Source organism: Mastomys coucha, chromosome X (genome assembly GCF_008632895.1).
Source record: "Mastomys coucha isolate ucsf_1 chromosome X, UCSF_Mcou_1, whole genome shotgun sequence".
Classification (NCBI taxonomy): domain Eukaryota; kingdom Metazoa; phylum Chordata; class Mammalia; order Rodentia; family Muridae; genus Mastomys; species Mastomys coucha.
In genome coordinates this window covers 127,801,684-127,809,396 of record NC_045030.1, presented here as the reverse complement: position 1 = coordinate 127,809,396, position 7,713 = coordinate 127,801,684, and the positions used below count along the sequence as shown (strand labels likewise).

The following is a 7,713-nucleotide window of genomic DNA, read 5'->3' as shown; positions in this document are numbered from 1 at the left end:
ACCCTGTCTCGAAAAACAAAAACAAAACAAAACAAACTCCCAAACATTATTTTAGGCTGGATGTGATCCTGTATGACTTTAATTCCCAAACTCAAGAGGCAAAGGCAGGCTCTGTGAGTTTGAGACCAGCATGGTCTATAGAGTGAGTTCCAGGACAGCTAGGGCTACACAAAGAAACTCCATCTTAAAAAGCTATAAAAACAAAAAACATTATTTGAAATACTTCTAAATTTTATTTAGCTCACAATTTTAGAAGCTATGCAGTGAAACAGGCATCATGACCCTGGTCCAGGTTGCATCACATCATGGTGGGACCCTTGTATCTCTGTGTGTTTATACCTTCCTTCCTCACCCTCCTCATCCTTCCCTACTACTAATAAGGCCAGTAGGCTTCAGTCATCACGCCTCTACCCTAATGATCTAAACTAACCACCTTCCAAAGGGGTGATACTGCATTTTTTTTTCTGCCGAGACTGGGTTTCTCTGTGTAGCCCTGGCTGTCCTAGAACTCACTCTGTAGACCAGGCTGGCCTGGAACTCAGAAATCCGCCTGCCTCTGCCTCCCAAGTGCTAAAGGCACATGCCACCACTGTCTGGCTGGTGGTATTGCTTTTAATGTTTTATTAGTGTATACTTCTTTGACATGGTGTGCATATGTGTATGAACAGACATATAAATGCAACCCACTGACTCTGTTTTTGTTGTTAATGTGACTCTGGTTTCAGAGCTGACCACCCTGTGTTGGACAACCAATAAAGAGGCTCATCCTGGGAGACGCTAATTTTCCTTCTCCTGGCAGCTATTAGTTGCCTAAAGTACTTTGTCTAGGGGTGGTCTCTACATTTATTTGTGAGTGTAGGGATAGTTTTTGAATGTAGTAAGGCGTTATGCTGGTCTAGCAAAGTGGCAGTGGGGGAGTCTTTTTCTAAGGCTCATGACCTCACTAGCCCCAGGAAGCTGGCGAGGTTTCCAGTACAGGGCATGATTTCTCTCCCATTGAGTAGGCTTCACAGAAGCATCTCTTCATAGCAAATGGAGACCATCATAGAAAACCACAACTGGCAGACAAATAAATACACACACACACACACACACACACACACACACACACACAAGCAAAGGCAGAATGCAGTGAATCTGTCTGGGGCAGTATCAGGCTGACAAACCCAGGAAAAGCCCTTAAATGCCCTTTGCAGAACATCTGAGAAATAAATTTCTGGACTGACAGGCTTCTCAGCTTGAGTTCAGAGCTTCCTCAGTGTCTGAGACTCAATCGATACTTTAAAATGAACAAATAAACTCTTTCCACCTAAAACCCGGCAGTTAGAAACTGACACTACAGAGTTACAGAAATGGACAAGGATGTCCACTGTACTGTAGCGCGAAAGAGCAAAAATGTGCAATTGACTCTGATGTCCATCACCAGGACACTGGTCAGTGGACTACTGTGCCAGAGAGGAAGCACAGCATGATGGTTAAGGGCATAGGCCCAGGGCCACAGCGTTTGCCTCTACATCTGGCTCTGCCACTTACTAGCAAAACTCTGCACAAGCTCTCTAACCTGCTTGTGCTAGTGCTTCAGCGGCTGTATCTATAAAATGGGGCTAACAAAAAAGACTTAGCGTGTGTGCCTCTTCCTTCACCGCCACACTGTCAGCAGAGACAACACATTGGGAGGAATGTGGTTGTGCAGTCTCCCCTTGGACTAAAGAGAGAAATCTGGAGTCATGGAAAACCTGCCTCATTCATTGCCTTCTTGCCAGCAGTTAATTCATGCTTTCTGCGGTTTAGCAAGCACTCAAAGGTTATCTATTGAGGCCGCTCATGCGGGATGGCTATGTAGTTGCTAAAAGGATGTCGCGTTATGTGCACTGACTTATCTGACACTGTCTTGATTTATGCTTTCTGCTGTCATGATAAACACTATAACCAAAAGAACTTACAGGTTCTTATGAAAGGAAGGCAGGGTGGGGACTCAAAAAAAAGAGGAACCTGGAGGCAGGAACTGAAGCAGAAGCCATGGAGAAATGCTGCTTTTTGGCTTGTTCCTCAGAGCTTCGTAACGTTGCCTTCTTATACAGAACCCTCTGCCCAGGGGTGCGCTGCCCACAGTGGGTTGAGCCTTCTGGGCCCAAAATGCCCCAACAGACTTGTTTAAGACCAACCAGCCTTGCCAAGGCACTTTCTCGGCAAACATTTCCTCCTCCAAGGTAACTCTAGTTTGCGTCAAGCTGACAAAAAGCTAACCACTACAGATGCCAAACATATATATTTTTGTTAAAGAAAGCAGCTGTTAAAATAGTATGCTTGATAAAAGTCGGATTTTGTAAATGCCTTTACAAATCTATGTGTGAGTATGTGCAGAAAGAAAGCCTAGACAAATATATTCCAAACTGTTTATTGACACTTCTGGGGAGCTGCAAAAGATGAAATTCTCTTTTTTGTTAACCATGTTTGTTTGTTTGTTTGTTTGACAAACAATTTATTATTCTCAGGAGAAAAAAAAAAACGTTGAGTTTTAAGGTGGACATGTGTAGGAAAGACCCAGACAACAGGAAATCTTCCTGTAGCTACAGACTCCATGCCTCAGTCCAAGGCGAGGCTGCATGACCATCTCGCGATGGGGCTTTTCTACTAGACAGCACGGTAGTAAGAGAGGAGACACACGTTCTATTTGTCTTCCTAAAATAATTCCCTGTCATATATAGCCAAAGCCAAGTTCCTACTTCAGATATACTGCAATTAATAAATCAGAGAAACTCCAAGTGTCAAACTGGAAGAGACCTGTGAGATTAAAGCAACCCCTTAATTGGCAAAGGGAGACATGGAAATGCATTCCTGAGGTAAGACCTATAGAGCATTTTTGAGAAATAAAACTTATTTCCCCACTCAAAAGGCTAAAGGTGCATCAGAAGCCTAAAGGTACATCCCCATGGGTGATGATTTTATTCTTCATCAAATAACAAATAACTTGATCAAACTGGAACTTTCCTACACTACTAGTCAGAATGGAAGTTGGTAAGCCATTTTGGAGAGGGAACTGACAAGGTCTTTTAACAGTGCTGCCGCTCATATTTTGTGAGTAAACAATTCCACTCCAAATACTCTTCCTGACAGAAGCATTCACCCAAACTCAAGTACCTAAGAATGAACACAGCAGCCCTAATGGTCACAGCCACAAGCTGGAGATCTAAACATCCACCAGCACAAAATAGATGAATAAATTGTGCTTATCCTCACAAATCCATTATTGAATGAATGAGTGAATTACAGCCACATATTTCAACACGGATGTGTTTCACAAGTATAATATTGATTATTAAAAAAACAAGTTGCAATATAATAATACATTGAACACCATTGGTATAAACTTTTAAAATGTATGAAGCATCAGCATATGTTCTTTAAACACATACACATATGGTAAAGATTAAAGTATGAATAAATGAAAGAGAATAGCAAACACTACATCCAGGATACTGTGGAGTGGGGACGCTTTAACTATGGAAAAATAGACTCTATTGGTAATATCTTTTTAAACCTGAACATCATATTATGTCCAGATCATATTATATCTCTCTTATGTGCTTTATGCTGCTTGGAATGCACAAAACATTTCATAACACGGTGCTTTTTAAAAATGCAACAAATCCCATGCTAAATGGAAAGCTGATCATTTTCAGATATAACAAGACACTAAATGCAATGTAATAAATACCATTGTTGCACTCAAAATTTAAAAGATTGTTCCTCAGATCTTCTTCATGTTCCCAGGACTACTTCCACAGGAGGGGACCTACGAGAGATCTTAGCAGTTGGGTGTAGTCATCCCGGAATCAGGAGACAATCTTTCAGACAGTCACTAACTATAGGACGGAGAGCAATTTTATTAATCTCTTGGGTTTGTGCATTTAAAAAGCCAATGGTGGAGCAGATTGTCTTAGAGATGTTTGTTTTCAGATGACCGTTTGTTTGTTTGTTTGTCTGGTTGGTTAATTGGTTAGTTAGCAGCAACTGCTAAACCCATCCCTGTAAAATGTTCAAGTGTTTCTCATGTCAAAACATAATTTAGATTTATGCATAGCAGTACTCCTCGGAGCCCTTAGTGTGCTTTATGTACATTGTCACTCTCTAAGAGAACAATTCCGTTAAAAATCATTTCCAATCCTCCCATCCCACACACATACACACACTTTAAACAGAATCTATTGGCATTCCTCTAAAAACTATTGGCTTAGAAAGATTTTCTTACTATTTTCTGGAATCCTTTGGAAGAACTGGCAAGATGGCCCAGTGGGTAAAGACACCTCTACTGTTAAACCAAAGAGCCGGAGTTTGATTCCTGGGACCCACATGGTGGAAGGGGTAGAATTGATTTTTTGCTAATTTTCCTCTCAACTCCACATGAGAGTCCTGGCACATGCCTCCCTCTCTCTCACATGCACATGAAATAAATTGAAATGGAATAAAGGACACAGACTCCTTTGGAAGGGGAAACCGTGGCTCCGTCCTGTAACATCCACTGAGTGGGCTTGCTCTCGGGGAGTGCCTTCTCAGTTTGTAAGACTCTCTTCTCACCTTCATGAATGACATCTAACCTCACCTCACCTCACAGGCATTATGGCAGATCGAAGCAGACACCCGTGAGCATGTGTGATGGTAAGGCTGTGCCCTAGATGGCTTCTCTACATCTAAATTTTGGGCCTACCCTAAGTTTGCTGCTTCAAGCCAAGCTCCTCTCCTTTAGTTGACATGGGAGCTGAAATCTGTTCCTGGTGGGAGCTCAGAGCCACACAGCTAGGGCCTAATCCAGAAGGTACAAGTCTCTTCCTTCATGCCTTGATCCCATACCAAGAGTTGGCAGGAAGCAGCGCTTGGAGCGGGAAGGAACAGCTCCATCTTCTTTCAGAGACAGGACATTTACTTCAACTTCTAGCCCTAAGAATCCTTGGAACTGTCTCTCCCGACAACCCCCCCCCCGCCGGCCCACCCCCACCCCTGAAATCTCAGAAGAGTCTGCTGAGGTGTGTGGCTTCCTCTGGACATTTTTTTGGCAGGTGATTTACTTGGGAGACTTTAATTTAGAAATAAAGATTCCTTTGGAAAAGTCTATAGGTGGAGGTTTTCAATGCCTTTGTTCTTTTGAACAATGGAAAGGAAAGCAGAAAGGTATGTTCTTTTCCTGACAGTATGGGCCAGTTCTTGAGAAAAGAGAACACTACATCTCCTTTACTAGGAGCTCTTCTCCCCATTCCCGGCCACCTCACCTGCTTGGAACCCAAGAGGCCTGTCCTTATCTACCTATCAAAAGAAGGATAAAGCAGATCTACCCTTCCAGTCCCAGGCCCACATACCAGAGGCACTTAGCCTGAGGCTAGGAGAGGCAGAGGGTGTAGAAGGAAATGGGGAATTGGACTCTTGAGAGAAGTAAGCTCTATTTCAAATCACTCTAAACTATGCTCTGGAGAGGTAAAAGGTGCCTCCCAGGCACAGGAGGTAGAAAGGCAATCAGAAGACAGAACAGACAATGGGGAAAGTGCCTCAGGGGAAAGGCAGGGGGTCAGGAAGTCAGTGCAGGCTTGCCAGGAGCCCCTCACCCAGGGCTCAGCCCAGTTTACTTCAGGGAAGAACTCCTGTCTCCTGTCTCCTGGCCAGAATGCTCATTTGCTCAGAAAATTGGAGGTCCACTGTTGCCTCTCTTCTCTTTCCAGCAAACGCTTTCCACACACGCCCCTTCCCTCTCACCAGTAAATCTACCTTTGGACAAAAAGCATGTCATTGAAAAATCTAAGATAAACACCCCATTTCTATCAGAGAAACAAACCTCTTTCCTCTTATTCATCCTTTAGATCACAATTACTCAAATTGTCTTGAGTTACTATTCCCGGCTATCTTTTTCCTTCTTTATGAATCCAATCAGTGGCTACTTCATTAGAAGCATTTTAAACGTAAGTTTTCCCCTAAAGGCACATGCAGGCAGACAGACAAGAACAGGCATATAGACAACCCTTAGACCATACCCTTAAAGCTTCCCCTATTTCAGCCAACTGAACAAGGGCAAGGCTTGGAAATAATTTCTCTGTGGCCTACCTTCTAATTCCGTCAGGTCTGCGAAGCAGGCGGTAGCTGGAAGCTGGGAGGCCCAGGCTAGGCTGCCTCTGTGAATCAGCAAAGAAGTCCCTCAGACAGGGATGCCGACAGCTGCTGTGTGCACACTCTCCCTGTCTCTCCCACCTCTCCGTCCTCCTTCTCCTCCTCCTCCTCCTCCTTCTCCTCCTCCTCCTCCTTCCCCTCTCCGAGCGGCTCTGTGTTGCTATGCAATCATCATCAGGACTAACAGCACCACTCCGACCTCAGGCAAAGATACCCTTGACTGGACGAATGCAGACAGAGCAAGGACAGTTTTATAAAAGTACCAGAGCCGTGGCGGCTCGCAGAGATTTCAATTCATTAGAAGCAGAAGAGCAAAGCGGAAGAGCCTGAAAAGCAGAGGGAGAGAGGGGGAGAAGGAGGAGAGGCTTCCACTGGGAGGAGGAGACAAAAGAGCCCCGGAGATCAATACAAGCTGCTAAGCTGAGCTAAGTGTCTGGCCCCCAACTTCCACATACTCAGCCCAGAGCCAAAACCAACTTTGAAGCCAGCAGCTGGCAGGGGCCCCTCAGTAGCCTGTCCAGGACTCAATTTCTGTGCGGGGAGCTGAAACACGCTGCTCTAAAATTGTCATTGGTACCCAAGGTACAGTCTGGGTTGGGCACGATGCAATCTGCCAGTGACCTGTGAGCTCTTGTAGTCACTCCCTCCTAGACATTCAGTATGTGAAACTCAACAAGTATTTAAGAAAGAAAAGGGACTTGGAATGATTTGAGAAGAGAGAGCTCCTTCCTGGCTCCCCTCACTGACTACCTCACTCTCTGTTACAGATTTCATTGACACCAGCTCTCCTGCTTAACTGTTAAAGGTTTAAATTCCAAAACAGCCCCAACAGATCTGGAGGCAGAATAGTGTATGCCTTTATTGAGGGCTCAGCACCCAGCAGGTCACTTAGCATATGCGTGTTGAGTGAAGAATGAATGGGAAAGGCAGTCAGAAAACTCTCACCGCCATCCTCCTCCACAAAGGAGACTAAAGCTTGAAGCCCGAGAGCTCCAGGCCTTGGTGAAGGACTCATTCTTCCTCCCCCTGCGTCTGAGAATTGGGTATGTAGAGGAGTAAAGGCTGGTTCTGGGGGTTACTGAACTCCTCTGAGGATGGAAACTCCATGTGCTCTGATGGCACTAGAACCTAGAAAATGCTTCTGGATTTGTGGGATCTAGGGCTGGTATTAATATGTCTAAAGTACTAGGAATTATTTCAAAGACAATTATTATTATTATTTTAGAGTTGTACTTCCTTTATTTTGCGATTTATTAAATGACAATTTTTTTATTTGTTTGTTTGTTTGAGATAGGATATTATGTATCCCAGGCTGACCTCCAACTTGGTATACAGTTTCTGACCTGCCCTGACCTGGTGGCTGACCTGGGCTTGCAGCACTGTGGTGGTTTATGCTGTGCTAGGGGACAAATCCAGGTTCTGTCTTTGCTAGGCAAGCACATGACTCTATTCCAAGCCCTGAGAAAAATATTTTTAAATAATTTCAATTGAAAAATAGTAGTTGTTCATATTCAGTGGGGGGGGGTGTATATTTATGTTGTAGAGCCACTCCCAATAACT

The 7,713-nt window shown here is 44.1% G+C and overlaps 1 protein-coding gene across 6 annotated transcripts in view; it reads right to left on the bottom strand.

The window, feature by feature from the left end:
* The window catches only part of Drp2 (dystrophin related protein 2), a 54,782-nt gene extending 48,289 nt beyond the window's left edge, over window positions 1–6,493 (bottom strand). For 3 of the 6 annotated variants that reach the window (XM_031367730.1, XM_031367750.1, XM_031367757.1), the window contains exon 1: window positions 6,091–6,493. The gene's annotated coding sequence lies outside the window, so the exon portion shown is untranslated. The remainder of the gene's footprint in view (window positions 1–6,090) is intronic. The other 3 variants (XM_031367740.1, XM_031367778.1, XM_031367788.1) reach the window with 1 other exon arrangement.
* Between the last annotated feature and the right edge of the window lie 1,220 nt (window positions 6,494–7,713).